Below are 23,528 nucleotides of genomic sequence, written 5' to 3'. Positions count from 1 at the left end.
CAACCTCAGGCTCTGCTCTGCTCTTCTCTCTCTCTCTCTCTCTCTCTCTCTCTCTCTCTCTCTCTCTCTCTCTCTCTCTCTCTCTGGTGTTGCATGCTGGGAGTGAGTGCGGTGTGTGAGAGGCACGTGTGAGAGCGTGAAGTTTTTTTACGTTTTTTTCTCATGTTTAAAACTTTTTTTCTCACGGGATTTATTTACTAATTTTTTTCTTTTCTTTTTTTTTTTTCTTTATATTTTTCACTTTCTGGATCACTGGTTATTGGTTTAAGTTTGTGAGGCGTTTTTTAGTAAAACGGGATGGCGTCTTTCCCTGCGGGGGAAGAGTCGTCTCTGTCGCTTCGGAATGGTTTCAGGTGCGTTCCCGAGGCAGGTACAGCGATTGAGGAGGTGCTGTTAGCAACAGGAGAACAGGTAGGCCATGAAAACATTGTTTCTGCATCTCGTATGAACAAGGCAGTTGTCGTCTTTTTAAAAAACGAACAACTAGTCATCAGGATTATTGAAAGTGGCATTTGGGTGAAAGAAACATTTGTACCCGTTACACCTCTTTTTGCTCCAGCTACAAAAGTGACGATTTCCAATGTACCTCCTTTTATCAAAGATGACGCGATCGTGCGGGAATTAACTAGGTTCGGAAAGATGGCTAGTGCTGTAAAGACGATTCCCTTGGGTTGTAAATCTACCGAACTTAAGCATGTGTTGTCTTTTAGAAGACAAGCGTTTATGTTTTTGACAGCTCCTACTAAAACGCTGGATGTTTCATTTCGAGTGACATGTGGAGAGAGCTCTTATATGGTTTACGCGAGTACGGATACTTTACGTTGTTTTGAGTGTGGAGATATTGGCCATAAGAGATTGTCTTGCCCTCATAAACAACGGGCCGAGGAAGAAGCAGGGACGTCGGGTTTGACGGGCGCGAGTCCTAGTGGAGCGACTGCGGTGGAAAAGCCGGTGAATCAGAGTGATGCAAGTGTTCGGAAAGAGGATAGAGATGCAAAAGGAGGAAAGGAAGATGGTGATGGAGTAGAGGTGAGTGTAAACACGTCTGGAATTATTGAGGGTAGAAACGAAGAAGTGTCGTCTGTTGGCTGTTTTGTCACTGGTGCGTCAAGCTTCAAAGACGATAGAATGCAGGAAGACGCTGGTTCAAATGATGAAGCGGAAAAAGAGTCCGAAGACGAGAGTATTAGAGATGATGATTCTTGCATCGATGTAGACGTCAGTAGATATGGAGATTTGTATTCTGTTGAACAGATAAATAGTTTCCTGGATGAAACCAAAGGAAGGAGTGTTGATGTTGAGGAGTTTTTTCCTGACTTAGAGAAATTTATCGCATCCGTAATGAAAGCTCGTAAAGAGTGTAACGTTGAGGTTTTGACGCAGCAAAAACGTTTTAGACTAAAGAAATATTTGACAGGAGTCAGACAAAGAATTAGAAAGATGAAGGGTAAACGTAGGTCTACTAGAACTAGCTCTAAATAAGTACACATGGGGGTCTGGCCTTTTCTGTATTTTTTTCTATCCTTTTCTTTTTCCTTTCCCCTGTTTATGGATGTTCTTAAAATAGGATCCTTAAATATAAATGGGGCAAGGGATAGAAGTAAATGGCCTCTATTAAAAGAATGTTTAAATTTGAAAGGAACTCAAGTTGTGTTTCTACAAGAAACGCATAGTAATGAAGAAAATGAAACTGATTTGGGGATGTGGTGGGAGGGAGATCATGTCTTGAGTCATGGCACCAACCTTAGTGCAGGAGTGGCAATATTATTTTCACCAAGATGCAAAGTTAAAATTTTGTCTAAAAGTGAGGTAGTGAAAGGACGCCTACTTGCCATCAGAGTGGAAATAAAAAATAGAGTTTTTGGGTTAATAAATGTTTATGCTCCTACAACGGGTAGAGAGAGAATAGCTTTTTTTTCTTAAACTTAAAGATGTAGTTTCCTCTTTTATTAATGAAGATTTTTTAGTAATAGGAGGAGATTGGAATTGTACTCTAGATTTCACTTGCGATAGAAATGGAGAAGAACCTCATTTTTTATCAGCAGTATCTTTAAAAGAGATTACCACACAATTTGGACTTATTGATATTTGGAGAGAGAGAAATAAAGCAGTTAAACAATATACATGGATTAAAGTGACAGAAAATAGGATCAGTGCAGCACGTTTAGATAGATTTTATGTCAAGAATACAATGTGTAGTAGAATAGAAGAGACAAATATAAGCCCAAGCTCCATTTCAGATCATCATTTAATTTCTTTAAAAATGATTGTAACACAAACAACCCCTCACTGTTCTTATTGGAGATTTAGCAATAAGTTATTAGAGAATCTTGATTTCCATGATAAATTTAACCTTTTTTGGAACCATTGGACCGAACAAAAAAGTAATTATGAAAATCTCCTTCAATGGTGGGAGGTGGGAAAAGTTCAAATTAAGGTTTTCTGCCAACAATATTCATCACAAGCTTGGATTAGTTTAAAAAGGAAAATGTCTAAATTAGAAGAAGATATTTCTGCATTATATGTTTCTTTGATTAATAAAAATGACATGGGAGTCCAAGAAAATGTGTTATCTAAAAAACATGAATTAAGAAGTATTTTACATGAAAAAGTGAAATCAGCACTTGTGAAAGCACGGTTTATTTCCATTAATGATATGGACGCACCTACAAAATATTTTTTTAATTTGGAAAAGAAGGTTGTTCATAATAATTTTATGCATTGTTTACGAAGACCTGATGGAAGTACTACCTCAGATCCTTTAATGATGAGAAGAACTGCTGTTGATTTTTATTCTAATTTATTTGCAAAAGAAGACATTGATCTGAATACAACATGTGAACTTTTTAAAGATTTACCAATTTTGAAAGAAGATGAAAGACTTTTTCTAGACTCCAACATTACCTTTGAAGAAGTAACTGATGCAGTAAAGCAACTCTCGACTGGTCGAGTACCAGGCCTTGATGGACTTACCGCAGAATTCTACAAATCCTTTTGGGGAATAATCGGACAGGACTTCTTTAAAGTTGTTGAAGAAAGTTATAAACGGAAGGAACTGCCAAAAAGTTGTCAAAGGGCAGTCCTTTCTCTTCTTCCAAAGAAAGGAGATTTGTGTTTACTTAAAAACTGGAGACCTGTTGCTGTTCTTAATGCTGATTATAAAATATTGTCTAAATCAATTGCAAATCGTCTTAAGACGGTTTTAGGTTCTTTGGTTCATGAAGATCAGTCATATTGTGTTCCTAAAAGATGTATTTATGATAATTTGTTTTTAATGAGAGATCTTTTAGAATATGTAAGGATGTACAATGTTAGTGCTGGTCTAATATCTCTAGACCAAGAAAAAGCTTTTGATCGGGTGGATCATTTGTATTTGTTTCATGTTTTAAAGTGTTTTGGTTTTGGTGATAGTTTAATATCATGGATAAAATTGTTGTATAAAGGATCCGTGAGTATGATAAAAATAGGAGGTGGGTTAAGTGTACCAGTTAAAATACAAAAAGGAATCAGACAAGGCTGCCCAATGTCTGGCCAACTGTACAGTTTGGCGATTGAACCCCTATTGTGTATGCTTAGACGTAAACTAAAAGGTTTAACTATAAATGGCAGTTTAAAAAAAGAGTCTATTATATTATCTGCATACGCTGATGATATTACTGTAATTATTCAACAGCAGGAAGATGTACAGAATTTAAAGGGGGCTTTAGACGTCTATGAAAGAGCTTCATCTGCTAGGCTTAACTGGGATAAAACAGAAGCTGTCTGGTGTGGTTCTACTGAGAACCTCAATATAGTTTTGCCAAAACTCCCTAATAATATTAAGTGGGGTACACTTGGTTTGAAATGTCTTGGAGTATATCTTGGTCAAGAGGAATATAAAAAGAAAAATTGGGAGGGTTTAGTGGAGAAGGTCTGTGCGAGGTTGTCTAGCTGGAAATGGTTGCTACCCCAGTTATCATATAGGGGGAGAGTACTGATTGCCAACAATCTCATTGCCTCAATGCTCTGGCATAAATTGATGGTCGTGGACCCACCAGTGATGTTAATCCAAGATATTCAAAAGAGACTTGTTAATTTTTTTTGGTCTGGTCAGCATTGGCTGAGAGCTGCTGTCCTCTATCTTCCTGTTCAAGAGGGGGGACAGGGACTGATTGATATTCGAGCTAGAGTGACAGCTTTCCGACTGCAGGCTACTCAGCGCCTACTATATCACCAGCATCATGGATGGATGGAGCTAACGTGTGCTCTTTTACGCAAGGCCGGACGAATGGGTCTAGATAAACAGCTTTTCACCATGACCCTAAAGAGAACTTCTCTTGGTGGACTTAACCCTTTTTACCTCAATACTTTGGATTTATGGCAAATGTTTTCCGTTTCAAGAGAGTGGTCAAAACCAGGTCCATGGCTGTTTAATGAATCTCTTTTTTTCAATCCTTTTTTTCCTGTTGAGATTCTAAACTCTGAGACCATAAGGTCAAATTTGATTCTTGCTGGAATATCCATTTTTCGGGATCTAAGAAAAGGAGATGGGTGGATTGAAGCTGAAGTACTTGCTCAAAAAGTAGGTTTCAGGTCTGTGCGTCTCGCCAAACGAGTGCTAGAAGACCTAGAAGCTGCGCTTCCTTGTTCAGCTAAAGAATTTCTCAAAGGGACCTGTCCAGGAGATGATATGGAGCCATTTTCTTTTCCGGAATTTAAGTTTTTGATGAAAAAGGATTATCAAGAGGAAGATCCTGGAAAACTGCTATCTTTGAATACTCCAGAAATGGGGTTGTTCAATGATTTATCAAAAAGAACTTTATATATAGCATGTGTTAAAACGATGAACTATCAAGACCTTAAAGACCAAACAGAAAGCAAATGGACTTTAGTGTTGGGGTCAGGCTCTTCCCCGAAAGGTAGCTGGCGGACCCTATACAAAAAACCCATTGAAAAGAGAGTTGGAGATCTGCAATGGAGAATTGTATATGGAGTTTTAGCCACAAACAGACACATAGCACGACTGGATCCTTTAGTTGGGGAGGGTTGTCCTTTTTGTAATACATCAGAAACTGTGATTCACACATTTATGGAATGTTATCGCCTGAAAAACTTGATGCAGTTAGTGAAGGTTTGGAGTCTGAAGCTAATGGGGTTGTTTAATGTTTCATTGTTTATTTATGGGCCAAAGTACTCAGTAGAAAACAAGGAGAAAGTTATTATTCTTAATTTTCTTTATGGAATGGTGAAGTTGGCAATTTGGTGTACTAGAAAAAACAAAGTTGAAGAAAGTGGGTGTACTGATCCTATTTTATTGACAAAATGTTTTGTAAAAAAAAGGTTAACGGTAGAGTATGCTTTTTATAGCCTTACGCACAATGTTCAGTTGTTTTTTCATCTCTGGGGTTATAATAATTTTTTGTGTGAACCTGATGGGAGTGGAAGCTTTAATCTAAACATTTTCTAATGTGTTAATGAAGAAAAATATATGTGGAATTGTTTTTAAAAAAAAGAATACACCAAACAAAAAAAAAAAAAAAAAAACATTTGTTTGTTTTAAAAATATTTATGCAGATAAATCCCAAATGTTATTGAATTAATAAAGGGATTTTTAAATGTCAAATGTCTCTCTCTCTCTCTCTCTCTCTCTCTCTCTCTCTCTCTCTCTCTCTCTCTCTCTCTCTCTCTCTCTCTCTCTCTCTCTCTCTCTCTCTCTCTCTCTCTCTCTCTCTCTCTCTCTCTCTCTCTCTCTCTCTCTCTTTTGCTCGCCTGCTCAACTATGAAGACACTTTATCTTCCTTGACAGTCTGACCACTGCTGCCTGTTCTGATGCGTTCAACATGCCTTTATTGCATCATAAATAAATCAGAGAAATGCATTTTTTCTTTCTTTTTTTCGTCTGTTTTTCTTTTCTCTGCTTCTTTTATCCGGGTAGAAAAAGGCAAATGGCGAACCAACAGTGTTCCCGTGTGCTCCTCCTCTTCGGCTGCTACCACTCTGGCCACATTCACCGTTTTTACTCTTTGATATTATTCAGCTTCTTATTATGACAATCTGGACAGATTTAAATTGAACAATGTATGTACGTTTCAATTAATGCATGATGGGTATACCAAAAAAATTAAAATTTAGGAAAGAAACAAAATTCTGCCATTTCCTTGCTCCCCCTTTCTTGCGGTGGTTGCGGTGTGACACACATCATTACTGAAGCTGAGGAGCCTCAGACGCATTCAGGGTACAGCGGGGGCTGTACATTATACGGAGAGGGAGGGGTCGTCGGTGGGGGGTGGCTGCTGGAGGGGTTGTCAAGACACCCCTTCTTTCTCCCTCCCTATCCTATCCTCTCCACTCCACTGTGGGTAGTCTCATACCTTGTTCGTCCACTGCCAACCAAATACCTGGCAATCCTGCCCTTCTCTCCGGTGCAAGCTGGCTGCAGTTGCATGATGGGATTTTTGTATATTGAAGTCCATCTGCCGAAGAGATAAAGGTGTAGGAACAGGGCTCTGCCACTACGTTAGATTAGTGTTTCTTGCAAACCGCTTTTCGCTGACACTGATTGTGGGGGAAAATAGACATTGGGGTTGGCAGCAAAAGAACAGGAAACGAAGGCATGCACGGCATTTTTTTTATACCTTACTCTCAGCTAAACTCACTTTTGCCTCAGATCTGCCAGTTGCTAATAGATTAACCTGTAGTACATCAACAAGGGCTGGAGTGATTGCGGTTTGTGTTATTTGTGTGGCATTCCCCAAGTCTTTGTCTGAGGCCCGCTCGAGTTCTCCACTCTCTCCAGTGCTTATTGAGTCCCTTTAATGCTACCGCAGCTGGGCTGCAATGACAGTTAGTGGATGAGAGAGGCTCAATAGAAGATCAGCATTTATTCAGGTTGAGCTCCTCACTCTCAGCCCTATTTGTAACCTGTCCAGAGCAGAGTCCCCTGCTCCCCCTCACCACATCCAGCTCGAACTATCAGTCTCTGTCTGCTCGTGGCGGGGAGGCTGCATACCCACACAACTCATTGGCTCTGGCAGGAGGGGATCTTAGTGATGGACCGATGTTCATATATCAAACGTGGGTTGTGTGTGACAGTCCGGTCCCCGAACGGGTGAAATAATGAGTCTAGCAAAAAAGTAACAAAGCTGAAAAATGGGATGGGTTGCTTCGACCTGCCATCACTTATCTGAAATTTTATCAACCCTTGTAAGGAGCCGTGGAGCTTGATTGTAGGTTTGTGTGTGGCCTGATTGGTTCAGGATTGAGATTCCATGAAAAATGTTCTTCTAAAAGATGATTTGATTTCTATCTGTTTCGCTGCCAGTTTTCATGCCACTGCCGTCTCCACCCTTACAATGATTTGTGAGGGTCAAAAAATGTACTTTTCACCACCATTCGAAACTATAAGCCAGTAGAAGTTAATTAATAGCACACACACTGTTAAATAATAGTGTGTGTGTGCCATATAACACTATATAATGTTAAATAATGCACTTTTGATAAGTTTATACATTTTTGTGATATTTATAAAAATAATTTAAAAATTTATATATTTTTTACATTTTAGAATCTATTATTTACAAATATATACCAAGAAACAGGCCCTTGTGAAATAAAACACACACACACACACACGCGCACGCACGCACGTAAGCACGCACGCACGCACGCACGCACGCACGCACGCACGCACGCACGCACACACACACACACACACACACAAACGAGATGTGATTGCTCACACACCTGGAACAGATAAAGGCCCTTTCATGTTTGTGGGTCTCCACTGAGGTCATTGTGAGCTGGTGCACAGAGAGAGTTTTACAATGCAAAGCTAGAGAAAAAAATGAAATGTAACCGTACACTGCCAGAGATTTCCAGGTGCCACAGAGAAGAGAAGAGAAAAAGACAGAGAGAGATTTTTTTGTTTTTATTAGTCAGCCAACTCTGAGCTGTCCCTCTGGCTCTCTCAGCGTGTCTTACGGGCCTTTGCTTCCTTCTGCATTCACTCAAAAGGAACAAAAATAAGACTTGTCAATGTTTTATGTCATTCTACTTATCAACTGAATATATGTAAAATCTACACATGTCAAGTTCTCTCCAGCTTCATCTTGTTTATCACATTAAAGAGACACAGCAGCCGCTTTTCCCCCTACCTGAATTAACCTCTATCCTCAGGGCTTTTGCCTCACACAATTTTTGACGTGACACACACCGTTGTAAACGGCGCTTCAGAGCTCGGATCAAACGCCCTCCCCAGACGTAAATAAAATCAGAAAATCAGACATTAGCGGCACTACAATACAATGCTGCACGTCACCACGTGTCAACAGATCTAACGCTAACCTGTACTACATGCGTATTAGGATTGCAGAATGTTTGTTTCTTGTGTTCTTGGGAGGTGTGGTTAGGAGACGCCCAGCGATCAATGGGAGGGTGACCTGATTACTGTACTATTTAATCTACACCTTATGATGCAGATAAAGCTTTTACCAGGCTAATGGGAAACACATTTTTTTTGTGTGTGCCCACATTTCTCACATGGCCACCATTATGTGCGCATCTGTTGCTTAACTGCTGTTGAAACCTTCCTAAAGAGTGTTGAAGATAGTGCCAGTGGACTCCTGCCTACTTTAACCTGCTTTAATTATTATTATTTTTTATGTTAAAATACTTTGTTCTATCTCCCATAGATGGTTAATTAATAATAAAAAAAATTATTATGCTATTATTTGCTCTTCATTTACCCTCATGTTATTCCAAACCCTTTCTTCTGTGGAACACAATAATAGATATTTTGAAGAATGCAGTCTTCCATTGAAAACATACATTGACCAGGATCAGATAGATAGATTGGTAATTTTGTTTATCTGAATGGATGGGAGGGGATTTTAGAAACCTGTTTGGAAGAACCATGGTGAGAATGAAGTAGACTTCGTTCAGCATCGAATTCAGCAAAGATTTTTAATATAGTTAAAGTGTACTCTGTAAAAAAATGATCGTGATTTTAACGGTAAAAGACTGTAATAATGCTACAGTGAAAAACTGTTAATTGGTTAACAGAAAGGTTCCTTACTATATACAGTAAATTACTGTGATAGATCTAATGGTACATTTAATATAATTTTACCTCAAAAATGTTTACTGTAAAAAATACTGTATCTGAAAATACAGTTTTAAGATTTTAACAATACTTTAAATACTTTACAAGTAACAATACTTTTAAGATTTTAAGTGCAATACAAGTGTACAATAAAAGTTTTATAACTTTTTTTATGTTGACTTTTTACAACTTTTTCCAGGAATAATCTGCCCAGTCTTCTTTAAAAAGAACCAAACTTAAGTCTGTGCTCCAAAGCATTCAAAATGTATTTACAGTTTCAATTGTAAATGTCATTTTCAAGGCCAATGCTCAAAAAGTGAATAAATGGATTATAACTAGTACTACATAAAAATAATTTAGTACCATAAATCCTCTAAAAATATTGAACTAAAATATAGCACATTAAGTTGATTAAAAAAAAAAGAATAAAATAAGTATGTTTTGACATCCACGCGAGGAGCATCAGAGAGTTAAGTGCTTTTCTTTTTCACAAGGGTAATTGTTATTTTTCACACTCTATTGCTGCTAGTGGCACAAATGTGAAATGATACACTAACTTTATTATGTGTAATGTAAAGATCTAGTTGGATAGAGTTGCTGTTTTCAGGGCCTGTGCTGTGACTGATCCCTGACACCCATATCTCTGTAAAGTTTCCAGCACTGGTGTAATTCCCTGTAAAATGGCCTGTAATTCAGTGGCCTTTGGGGGCGCGGCGTCTCCGGGCGTGAAAATCAATACGCCGGTGGAGAAGTCTTCAGTGTGGCCTTTCTGTTGAGCCATGGTGAGGCAGCAGTTAGGCTAATTCTGTAATGGCGGTGTGGACAGGGGGATTGGGGATATCTAACTCCGGATCTGAGGCAGATCAATGTGTTACGGCAGAATCGTTTAACCTCTCCCTTATAATGGCTGCATTCCTGCATCCTCTCCAAAGACCTGCTGCACACCTGCTTGAAAAAGAAGAACTTGGTTTTGTGGCACACGGGGATCACATGCTCACCACGTTAAATCTTTATGCTGTCTGGGAGGATGACACCTCAGTACTCTACTTTTGATTCGCTCGCCCCGAAGCAAAGCCATGTGTAATGAAGCATGCGATACAAAATATTTGGCCATGAATAATTATAATCTCACGATGGCAGACCGGCTTCAACGTTCATGTGAGAAGGCACGCTCTGCATTTTTGAACGTATATTATTGTATTGATACAAGACTGTGAATTTTCATCCTTAATATCTGGTTTGAACTGAATCAGAAGCCACTATCCGTATGACGCAGCAACACGAGAGAGAGGCGAACGAGAAAAAGCCAGAGGCTTAACCAGCGTCGGACGGAGAGGGGGATTTCATTGTGTCCGTCTGGATTGACATCAACAGCAATCGCTTGTTTCTGATTTATTAGATAGTCACGGAAATTAATTTTGCTCAGAAATGCATGGTCGGGAATTGGATGGAGAAATTGTGCGAGAGAATCCGCAATTGTTTTTCTCTCACTGTCCCTCCAGAGGTGAAGATAACCGCTGATCTCCACACTATAAATGAAAAAACGTATTGTACACAGACAAAGGAAGGGTCGCTCCAACCAGGCTGTAATTAACTTTTCTATCTTTCTCATCAATCCTGAGAGCAGCCCCGAACACCCATTAACAATATCCCCAAAACTGCCTCGAGCCTCCTACAGTGTAGTCCTAATGTTTATCAGTGTGATGGAGATTACTGGGTTATATTCTATCTGCATACACGTTTCTTCAAACTTTTTATGACTTCGTGGTAGAAAACGCAATGTGCACATCACAAATTTAGCAAATACAAGCAATTTTGTACATTAAGTTTACGAAAAAAAAAGTCATGCCCTCATTCATGACTGTATAATGCTATATAATACCACCATATACCTGGTTAATTGATACACTTTTCATAGAATTATTACTAATTATTTATATATAAAAAAAAGAAATTAAGTTATGGTGTGCACTTTTTTGGTTGATTGACAACCATATATTAAACCTATAGTTTTATGAGACCGGAAACAAATAATTTGTCACATCTTCATAAGATTATTTTTTATAATTAATATAATAAAAAATATAATTTACATTTGATAAATTTTCACCATTTTGTCTTTAAAATATTTTAACACTTTTTATTTGACTAAATATATCAGTATTAAATCAGATAAAAACCCTAAAGGGAAGTTCCCCATTCAAGTCTTATATCAAAATATGATAACCATATATTAAAATAACCATATTTATAGTATAAAACATTTTATATGTCAAACAATGTTGTCAATCAACAAATCAATCAATCCATTTATACATTTTAACTGGGGAGAGTATCAGCAATTTTTTTTTTTTTCATTGTGCCAACCTAACGTCATCTCCCCAGTTTGGTACTGAATGATGACCATATTCATATATTTACATATTTACCTGTTCAAAGGCCCATGATAGTTTTTATTAGTTGTTTGTGTGTGTAAAAAGATGTGCAAATCAGTGTATGATGTGTGTTGTGACTGTTTCTCTTACATGTCTCTGTGTGACACAAGCTATTTTCTACCACAGCATTATGTAAATGTGTTTAATGGCAACAGCCAATGGGTGATGGTGTTTTTTTTCACAGGTAGACCTGACCTCATGACGATCACATATTCACACAGTCTCCCCTCCTGCTCAGCACAGCTGTTTGATTCGATTTGAATAAGCAAATAATACAATGAGCTTTCCTGACATTCCAGCAGCCTCACAGAGGAAACGGACAAACACACCTGCGCATGCGCAGCCGGGGACACACGCAAACACACACCACACCCTCTATTTCAACACACGCACACACACACACTCATTCAATCGGATATTTGATTGTTTTGTCTCTCTCTCTGTCTCTCTCTCCTCACTATCTCTTTCCATTTTCTCCCTCATCAGGGATGTTCCTCCATTTCCTCAGTAGAATGCAAATTGGTAGAAACACTGATCAGAACTTATTACAAAATGGAGCCTTGCTCAGAGGAAAAAAGAGGGGTGCGCGGTATAAGAGGAAGGTGGTGGTGGTGGGGGAGCCTGCGGGAGGGGAATGACGCTTGGTGGCAGAGATGGGAAAATTAGATTTATTTTTTCATGGGGTCTAGAGTGGGGGATGGTGAGGGGTTCAGTAATGTTGCCTTGAGATGCGCGCGCACACACACACACACACATATATATATATATACACTTTTTACATTATTGTATCATAATATATAACTAATAAATACATTTTTACTACATTTTTTTTTACTAGGAATAGGAAAATGAAAATTGTGAATAGCTTCAGCTCCCATCTTTGGTCGCGTCCCAGTCTAGCTCCATCCTCTTCGGCACCTCCTTGGGCACATTTTATCCGCTCTATCCCAAGGTTATCCCGCGTCTGGACATCTAATCATCTAGGCTGGGTTCAGAAAGGGTGGGGAGGCTGTATCTTGTTGTGCCCCCTTCATCCTCACCTCCACACACTGCCTGTCCTCTGTCATTATGCATTCAAGCCTTCGTCCGGACTCCCAGCACACCCCACTGTGATGAATGAGTCTGACCTTGGCAAATAGAGAGGTTGGAATACAATAATTTTTAGATTTTTTCCCCCACAAAATTTCATTCTCTATTTTGACCCTCCGTTGGATTGACGGATGACCAAGTATTTCCGCCGCACCTAATGTAGGCACGAATCTGAACGTTTTAGATTGATTCACGTAAAATGGAGGCGGCTGCCACATATGTGTGCCATTATGGGTAATTGAGGCAGTTATGTCTCTTGTCCCTCTGACCTAAATGGATCATTTTTTTGCACCTTGTCAAAAATAATAAAAAAGGAGCATGTAGCTGAGGAATTCAGCTGCTCTGTTCTGTCTTTGCGGATTTTCTTCATTTTTTAGACAGTTTACTTTGCAATTAAGCTTTTTGAGAAGAGATTGCTTTAATAGGGCTGTGTTTCCTTGCAGGACGTGCACGCAGACTGATGTACTGGTGTGATGTTGCACTAATGAACATGGTGAGTACACATCCTGTAACAGATGAAATACTGAGAAAATAATTATCTGCTTCCTATCTACAATAATATTAAAATAAATAGGTTATACACACACACACATATAGATACACTGTAAAAAAAAAAAACGTTAAAATTACCGTAAAAAATACGGTAGCAACATTTTTGGTTTTCCAGACTTAACTTAAATTTACAGTTAAAAAACACATTTCATTATCTCATATAATGTTAATTTACCGACATATTGAAGTACTAATAATTGTTTTGTACCATTGTAATACACTGACAACCACCAATCACAGTGGTGATTAGAGTCACATGATGAATCAAACCTCATCATAAGTGGCTTATTCCACAAGCTGAGAAAGTTAATACTAATATATAGAAGCTGCTCATGTCGTTCACACAAACACTAAACAACACCATCATGGTAACACACATGAAATAAATAAAAAAAATGCAATAAACATTCATTTATCAACATTAAATGTAACATAAAACCCTAATGTATATAACTGATTTGAAAAAACTATGAAGAAACATAATACTGTACATCAAATGTGAAGCGTCACGCAGGGAATTGTGGGAATTGTTATTCTCAGTAAATTATACAATGATTTATTTTTAAAACAAATAAATTAAATGTGTTAAAACAGGACCAGATGTCATTCAGTGTACATATATAATGAATTAATAGGAGGACAAACATATTTAATGTCAGCACAAGCATATTACAAAATGAGAGCCTCTCACCCTGATGTCAGTCTTAGTGTTTGGCAGTGTGATTCAGTAGCAGTGTTTTATCAGTAGATGGCGTGCCGTGCTCAGCAATCCCTCCTGCTCTGGCTCGGGTCTGTGCTTGTTCACCCCGGGCTCGTGACAACGTTCTTGGCAAGGCCTCCCCAACCCTTAGCATCTTCTCCATCTTTTCTGTCTCTGTCTCTCTTTCTCTCAACCCCTCTCTCTCTCTCTCTCTCTCTCTCTCTCCCTCTCTCCCTCTCTCGATCCAGGGGGGCCCGGTCTGTGAGGTGGCAGTTCTAACAAGCTGCCGGGGACAGCACAGCTCAAATGAAGCAAATCAAAGAGAGAAGGGGGGAGAGTGGGATAGGTAGTGCAGCGAGTCCCCTGCAGTGAACAGCCATTCCACTGAATATGAAATGAATTTGTATGGCCTGACATGATAAGCCCAAGGATAACCCTCCACTCAGCCTCCATGTTTATGTCCTGTTTCTCTTCTCAACACAACACAAAGCAAGAGCCGACCGCAATACAACAGCTGTAGAGGTCCAGTATTTATCCCAGGACAATAATTTAGTCCAATACATATTTAGAAAATGTCTTACTCTGCAAAAAATAAAAAGACTGTCTGTCTGTCTAATTGATTCATTGGTGTTAAATAGTATTTTTGACTTTCATTGCACATTTGAAAAATGTCAGACTAAACTATATTTCTCAATATAAAATAAGTGTTCAGATAGTATAAGAACTTACGATTTACATCTAAACTCCAATTCAATGGGAAATGTTTTTAAATGAATTCAGAAATGTGACATTTCAAGCTCTATAGCTGGCTGCCCAGATAAATTATATAAATAATTATTATAAATATTATTATTATTATTATCATCATCAATACTATTATTATTTTTTTAGATTTGAATAAAGTCTATCAACGGAGATGTTACCAAATTAAGTACATCTATTTATACATCTGTTGTTGTTTTCTTCTGCACTCATCTGTTATTTCTCTCTTTTCTGACTCAGAAATCTCTTGCATTTTGTCTGTCTTTCTGACTCTGCTTGTCGCTCTGGGTCCAGGTCAACACACACACACACACACACACACACACACACACACACACACACACACACACACACACACACACACACACACACACTTCAACCGAGAGACCAGGAGTCTGCGTAGGGAAAATAAAAGCAGGGTTATCATCTACAGCCGCAAATGTGTCTGGTGTGAAGAGAAAGGTCATTTTGATTGCCCATCCAAGAGAGCGAGTGCAAAATATTGTATATAATAATGTATGGTAATGCAGCTGTTTTTATGGCCCTGTTTTGTCCCTATCTATCCCATCTCGGTGCTCCGAAATGCTCCCATTTACACTCATCTCCACAATTTAGAGAATTCCTGCAAAGCCGGCACAAAAACGCGAGATGAGAAAGCTCCTTTCTTCTATTCTCTCTCTCCAGAACAGTTTGTGTTTTTCAGCTCCACTGAACTTCAAGAATTGCAGAGTTAACATGGCTTCACCCCAGGCCCTCAGTCTATTCTGCTGGATGCTTTTACACTAGATGCCAGTTTGAGAAGACCGCTGCATGCCTATTTCAAGGTAATAGCACTGCAGTCCTCTATCGTGGAGGACACTATTACCTCTGCAGTTCATTTTTAATAAACCTCCTTCTCTTTTCCGCAACAATGTTTTATCGGCCTCGTCTTATGAGCGTGGTGTTAAAAAAGTGGATTTGCTATTTTTGCAAGACCCTTTAAAATAATCGCTGTAACCTAATCTTATAAAGTCATATTTCTGATTTAAATTTCAAGTCAGTTTGGATGTTTTGTTTGTTTGTTTGTTTGTTTTTTGGCAGTGTATAATGTTATTTAACACTTTACAATAAGGTTTCATTTTCTTAACATAGTTAACAACATAAGCATGAACAATACTTCTACAACATTTAATGTTAATTTCAACATACATGCTTAAAATCAAAAGTTGTATTTGTTAACATTAAGTAATGCACTAACATGAACAAACAATGAACAATTATATTTTTTAAACTTACATTGACAAATATTAATACATGTTGTAACAATTGTATTGCTCATTGTTAGTTAATGCCTTAACTAACATGAACTAATAGGACCTTATTGTAAATTGTCCTCCGCTTGACAATAAGGTTTCATTTGTTAACATTAGTTAACTATATTAGTCAACATGAACTAACAATGAAAATACTTCTAAAGCATTTATTAATGTTAGTTTCAAATTGTGCTAATACATTATTCAAATTAAAAGTTGAATTGGTTAATATTATTTAATGGACTTGAGCTAACATGAGCTAACAATAGTTTTTTATTATTCAATTAACGTTAAAGATGAATAAATATTGTTACACATGTTCTGCGCAGTTAATGCGTTAAAGACTTTCCTTTCTTATATCATTCAATCGCTTCTATATCTTCTTCAGTAAAATTATTAGTTTGGTTTGTCAAACATGCTTGCATGGGGTTATTGCATTATAAAATAGAAAAGGAATTTAGTTTGTTTTGTATTATTTGTTAATTCAAAATATATAAGTGATGTACATTTATGGTGTGGTTGCTTGGTTTCTCATAAACCGTTCTGAATGAAGCTCACAGCTGTCAGTTGGGCCGATGATAGCGGCGATGAAGCATTCTGCACACACGAGCTCAGATGTTCATACAGAATAAAGCCGGCAATCCCGTATCCTGAAAAGAATTGCCTTTTTTTCCCCTTCTTTAACATATAAACCTCTCTCTGTGCTTATTGAACTGTATTTTTTCTACATTTTTCACTCACATGGTGATGCTACTCCTACCTTGCAATTGACTAAGAGCGACTGCTTCTGTCAATGTCATTTATGCAGAGGGGCTCTTAGAAAGTTTTCTTCTGTTCGACAATGTTATGGTCAAGGCTGAATGTGGAATAGCTGAGATGGGGACATTGTGGCTTGTGTTGGTGCCGGACTGTAAGTCATTTCTAAACGCTTTTGTGAGCCCTGCTGGAGGTGTTTTTCGCTTTGGTTTTCCTGGTCGAGCACAATAGGAGTAATCTTAGCAGAGAGCTGCTCCCAATTGCTGAAATCCTACAAAAGGGGGTTCGGGGGGCGGGGGATATGGGGCAATTCCGAATCCGACCTACCCCTACTAACCTCCCTTAAACAGACTGTGTGAGTGACTGACGGTTTCCTCACTGAAACTCCACTGACCACTGAGTTCATGACGTTTTCTTCTAACCCACATCCATTCATTTTTTTTTTTATGTTTTAAACGGATATTTTTGCTTTTGTTTTGAGAAAGTTGATAGAGGAGATCATGTAAAATCATGAATATGCAATTGTATTTATGAATGGAAATAATTAGGCATAATCGATCACAAAATATGCCCGAAGCTGGAAACTTTGTTTGTATCAGTTCACAAATACTAGAGGTTTTGATTGTAACAATTAAGAGAATTAACATTTTTATAAAAAAAATATTCAAGTTATTTATATTACTGATTATACTCCATATCTTTGACATCAAAGAATTAACTTAATTTGAAAAACCTTTTTTAAGGATATATAACATTGACATTATGGGTATAATATATATATATAGTTTTAATGCTTGTAAGTATGCTTTTAAATGCTTGTAAAATATATATATATATATATAAAAAATGGCATTTCACTGAAATATAATATAATGTAAATTAAGGTGAAGCTGTTCTAAGTGGTCCTGTAGGGATATAGAGAGGAAAAGGCTCTTTCTTTCTTTTTTGACATGAATGTTTTGACCAAACCGCTGAATCCGAGTCCGCATGAGCAACACGGAATCCACGGTTAAAACTGTGGAGACTAGACTATCCTTCACCCGAATATATATATAAAAAAATTGCCATTTCAATTGGAAAATATACCATTTTATGCCTTTGAGGATGTAATGTTTAGGTTTAAGTAAGCTTGAATATTTAAAAATTGTTTTTTTTTTAACATCAATGACATTCTTTTATTTACTCATTCTTGCTTTCAGCGTGATATACACATAATCTGCTAGAATAATGTAGTATTATTAGCAATAATATTTCAAAAAAACAACACGTATATATACCACTAAAGCAAAATCTCTCCGGCTCATCTCACATTGTTGTTGAGACCGAGAGATTGTGAGGGATGGGGGGAGGGGGTTGCGTATGGCCAGTTGCCCCTTATTTATTTTTTCATTTTTACTTGTGCCTGCTGATGTATCAGGACCGTCCATGTTCTGCCTCTTCTTTGAATAATAATCAGAAATAGAGTGGGCCCCATTTTTTACCCTCCTCTTGCCCTTCCATCTCATCAGCTGCTCTGATAGCCATGAATCTTGTCACTCAATTTTTTCATCAGGATGTGCATAGTAGGGGTGTGTGAGAGCGTGCTGAGAGGGGCCGCAAGATGACCGCTGAACCTACTGCACCACACACACACACACACACACACACATCACTGCCCATCTTGTTCTTAGCCAGACACTTTAACACAACTGCAGCGGTTTTACCAAAATACCCATTGCATTAACTCTATTGTGAACTCCGACAAGAAGTTATGCATAAATACAAGTGTTCGCAATGTGCTTATTTAAAAAAGTAAAAAAGCCTGCAGAGAATAGCACTTCTTCACAGCATGGATTGGGTTGTAAATGAAGTAGGTTTTCTCACTCATCTGGTTTTTGCTGGTTGTCAGATTTCCCCTTCCCGAGTTCCCATATGTGCTCTGTATGTCTTTTGTTGTAATTGTGCAGCCTTCTGTACTTTGTTCCTTCAACTTGAACTTGACACTGTGTTTTTTTCTTCTTCTTCTTCTCTCTTTTGACTTTATACAAGGCTAGAGTGATTAACTTTGACAATGGGCATTTTTTCCCCATCTTCAGGCAGATATTCGCAGTCCCTTTGACAGCTGTCATTTACCATTAGCCATGTGCTGTTCGCTGGAAATAATTTGATTTCTTATTCCTGTTTGAAACGCTGCCAGTGGTATCGGTCGTGCCTTGATGGGGAAAAGCTGCGGCTCACATGCGCTCGCGCAGTCACACTCACACAGATCGCTTACACCCGTTTCAGTGTAATCTCCTGAGAGTGTTAATTGGCTTTTAATTACTCTTAATTGCAGCAGCTAATTAAGATGATTTTTTTTCAGTGTTAAATATTCACAGAAGTTAAGTGGGTGGAAATAATTACGCTTAATTAGTTACAGAGATTAATTATCATTAGTCATATGGCAGGTATAATTGTAAAAATTCCCACCTGCAATTAATGCCGTCACATATTTAATGAAATACATTGTATATGAAATGTTAATTCTGATTTTCTCTGATAATTAATTAGTGACGGAGTCAGATCATACCAACAGTTCACATTTGAGATGTGAATAACAGGTTCTTTATGTTGTATCAATTAATACAGACTGTCTTGATGAGTTTTACAGCACAGAGTTGAGACTTTTATATTATGCTGACTGTTTAATTACACGCTGCTTGTTAAAAAACAAAAAACAAAACACGAAAGTATATATTAAAGACAAATTTTTTTAAATATTAAAATTTAATGTAATGTTTAATGTTTAAGCAATTGTTTTTATTTATTTATTTTTATTTAAAGTATAATTGTATATAAAATGGTAGCACACTAAATAATGTTTGATAAAATATATTAAGGAATGAAATAAATAAGACATAGTTGACCCAAAAATGAAAATTCTGTCATCATTTACTCATCCTCATGTAGTTCCAAGCCTTAATGACTTTCTTTCTTCTGTAGATTACAAAAGAAGATAGACTTTCATTTGATTCCATTGACTTTCATTTCTATAAAAAAAAATCTGCATTTATCTTCCACGGAATTAAGTTGTACAGTTTTCGAAATGACATGATTTTCATTTTTGGGTGAACAGTCCTTTTAATATGACAGAATCAATCTGAATATTAGATTACATCAATAAAAGGGACAGTTCACCCAAAAATGCTGTCATTATTTTACTCACCCTCGTGTCGTTACAAAGACTTTTGTTCATCCTCGGAACACAAATGAAGATCTTTTTGATGAAATCTGCGATCTTTCTGTCCCTCCATTGACAGACACGCAACTACCACTCTGACGCTTCAAAGAGTTCATATGTAAAACTAATCCATATGAATTGAGCGGTTTAGTCCAAATTTTCTGAAGAGACACAATCGCTTTACATGATGAACAGATTGAATTTAGGCTTTTATTTACATACAAACATTCATAAAATCACTTATCAGTTGGAAGCTCAAACATGTTTGCGTGATGCAAGAACCAATGAGGTTTGTTCTCGCGTGTCAAGCATGTTCGGTTGAGCTTCTGTTCATGTCCGCTGATCAATGTTTATATGTGAATAAAACCTTAAATGTAATCTGTTCATCATATAAAGCGATCGAGTCTCTTCAGAAAATGTGGACTAAACCACTCAATTCATATGGATTAGTTTTACGATCTCTTTATAAACTTTTTGAAGCGTCAAAGTGGTAGTTGCGTAGCTGTCAACGGACGGACAGAAAGATCTCAGATTTCATCAAAAAGATCTTAATTTGTGTTCTGAAGATGAACAAAAGTCTTACGGGTTTGGAACGACATGAGGGTGAGTAATTACTGACAGAATTTTCATTTTTTGGTGAACTGTCACTTTAAGACTAATTTGTACATCTTTAAAGTAACTATATCCACATTTTACACTACACATATCGTGTAGCGATCTGTAATGTGGTCTAAAACGATTCCATGCAGTAAAATACCATGCTTGGTGAGGGCAGCATTAAATTCAGCAATGGTTGTAGATTGACCCCATGTCTTTTATCACACTGATGAAGTCCTTGAAGGGTACGTGCTCTCAGGATGTGCCCTGGCCATGCGCAGAATAGAATAGCACCAATCACATCACTTAAGTTTTATAGGAAATGTACTATTTTACTACATCAAATTTTACATTTGTAATGTGGCTGGATGTAGCTGGCAAAGTGGTGCAGCACATTACATCGCTTTAGGCTTTGTTAGCTCTCTGTTTTTCTCTCCATCTATATCTTTCATTTGTCCACACGCAATGTTCCCTCTCTCTCTCTCTGTCTGCGTTCAATTGGAGGACTCGGTCTCTGTCACATTCTGTGAAATTGTATTTCAGGAAGATGGATCCTTTTCCTTATATACATGACACGCAGGGAAGCATGACCACCCCATCCCCCCAATACGAGACCCGTAGCTTACCTATTCGCTCACTAATACACATATATGGCACACGTGTGCGCAGACTACACACTCTCCTCTTTGCCCTCGAGACGTTTTGCTGGTATTTGCCGTCTGATGACGTTCAACTGACCTGACTGTTTTGCTTCCAGAGCCTTGATGCGATAAAGTGCAACATTTCTGTGTTATGTACATTTTTAAAGTGAACGAATACCACTCCAATACCATTCCACAGTGGGCTGTTAATGGGCCGTTTACACGACACCGTTTTCAACTAAAAACGTAACACTTTTTTATGCGTTTTGGCTGTTCATTTACACGACAATGACGTTTTAGGGGCCTAAAATCAATACCGTTATCGTCTCCGTGTAAACTACAAAAACACAAACTTTTGAATCCGATGATGTCATGCGCATTACATGATCAGTCTAAGAACGCTAACTATAAAAATAACTAAAATGATAACTATAGCGTCCACACAGATGCACGATAACTCTCTGTTTATTATAAGCACGTGCTGTACATTAGCATTTAACGTGACAGACGACAAGAGCTCTTTAAAGCAGGATTCTGATTGGCTGTCAATGTTTTTAGCATTCATCAGTTGGAAAAAACTTTTTGAAAGCGATTCCAACGATATTGTAGCCTGGCTAACGCCAGACCCAATTCTCGTTGAGACTTGGGTCTGGGAACCACATGTGCATTTTCTCGTATTTGAGGCGTGGTTTACGAATGCCCGGCGCCTTTTATTGGGTGCTAAGAATGTCTATCAAATGCGGCAGTACGTAGCTCATAGCCAATCGTTTCCATTATACCAGATGACGTATGTAGAGCGACAGAAATTAGACAAGGAAGAAGACGATGGGTAAGATATTTTTGTGTAAGCAATGAAAAATGGTTTGCGCGCCCCGCCCAGCGCATGGTCTAAAAGGGTTGTCCCTATTCTCTTAATGAGGATTTTTTGGGCGTGGCGTGCAATAAACCAATCAGAGTCTCGTCTCCCATTCCCTTTAATAGCCAGTTGCGATCGCACCATGGCAGATTCGCTATTTACATGGCGGAATTTGCAACTGAACGTTTTTCTAGCGAGGAAACGGATCTGCTCGTGCGTGAGGTATAAGAAGCGAGCAGACCATCTACGGGACAAAGTGTACGTGCGTTGTGGACCCGCCTATAGGCGCACATTACTAGCACACTCTTTAAATAACAAAAAAAATATTGCGACATTGACAATGGCACAGTCTGTTTTAGTTGCCTCAAAATAGCAATGCGCCCGAACACACCTCGTTTTCAGACCAGCACGCCCACGGGCGAACAGATGGGTGCAAATGCATTTGCTATTTAAACAACGTGGCGCAGGATTTGAAAATGATAACTGTGTCGGGCTGAAACTAGCGAAAAACACTTGCGTCGCGCCTGGCGCCGCATTGCACCAGGTGTATAATAGGGCCCTATATCTTTATCATTATTAGTTATCATCCTCGGTGTCAACGGGCCATTAGAGTGTGTGCGAGCTTATTGCTGTACCAGAAAAGTGATAAACCTTTGGGGGTTTGCTAGTAGAGGCCATAGACGGAGGGATTTACAGGGTTAGTGTTGTTGTTTGTCTCCTCTGGGCACTATAGGGAGTACATGTGCTCCGCAGGTGGAGTCAGACTTCGCCAGGCCTTGCGTTCACCCAACTCAGATCGTAGAGCTGGAGAACGGTGCCTAGAGAATCTCCACCGGATGTGTGTATGTGCAGCTGTGGGTGGGTCAGAGGGCCAGCAGAGTCTCCTGGATGAGCCGCGCTGGTAGGCAGCACCAGTAGAAATATAAACTAGATTAATAAAACAACAGTGCGGGACTCAAAGGAGCCAACAGACCCCCCTCAGCTCCCCTCCCTTCTTGTTACCGGCGCTCCCTAATATCAGCGGGAGACCGGGCTTCACGGGCCTCGCAGAGGCAGCGCCGTGTTTGATTCCGCCTGTGTTTTTCCTCTTGTAACACACTCCTACTTAACCAGGACAAAGATCATGTGTGGATGAGGAGCAGCGGGCCCGGCTCTGTCTCTCCACTCCTTCTTGTTATCCACCCAGCTTGCCTCTTCTCATATGCTCCAGTGACCCCAAACACACATTCATTTGCACAGCACTGGCTCACCTGACTTACTGTATGCTGGAGAGTTTGAGAAAATGGATTGAGAATACAGCATCATCAGGCACGTGAAGTCAAGTGAAAGTACATTTTAAATGCAAACAATACAATAGAAACAAACAAACAAATCTTTGAAAATTAATTTGCATGATTATTGTATGTATAAACAGGCAGAAATCCTGCATTCACATGTGTAAATGTGGCCATTGCAATTTAATTGTAATTTCTGCAGATCGATTTTTTTTCTTTCTTCCATGGAACAAAATGTCAAATCTGGCAAATTGCAATTTTGCTTGGTTTATTAAGACTGTAGACTGAAGACCTGT

General features: G+C 38.5%; 1 protein-coding gene across 1 annotated transcript in view; it reads left to right on the top strand.

The window, feature by feature from the left end:
- Positions 1–23,528, top strand: part of zfhx3b (zinc finger homeobox 3b) — a 431,922-nt gene that overhangs the window by 55,376 nt on the left and 353,018 nt on the right. The window contains exon 2 of the mRNA XM_079589354.1: positions 13,047–13,096. The gene's annotated coding sequence lies outside the window, so the exon portion shown is untranslated. The remainder of the gene's footprint in view (positions 1–13,046; positions 13,097–23,528) is intronic.

Source organism: Phoxinus phoxinus (genome assembly GCF_949152265.1).
Source record: "Phoxinus phoxinus genome assembly, chromosome: 2".
Classification (NCBI taxonomy): Eukaryota; Metazoa; Chordata; class Actinopteri; order Cypriniformes; family Leuciscidae; genus Phoxinus; species Phoxinus phoxinus.
This window is presented reverse-complemented; position numbering and strand designations above follow the sequence as displayed.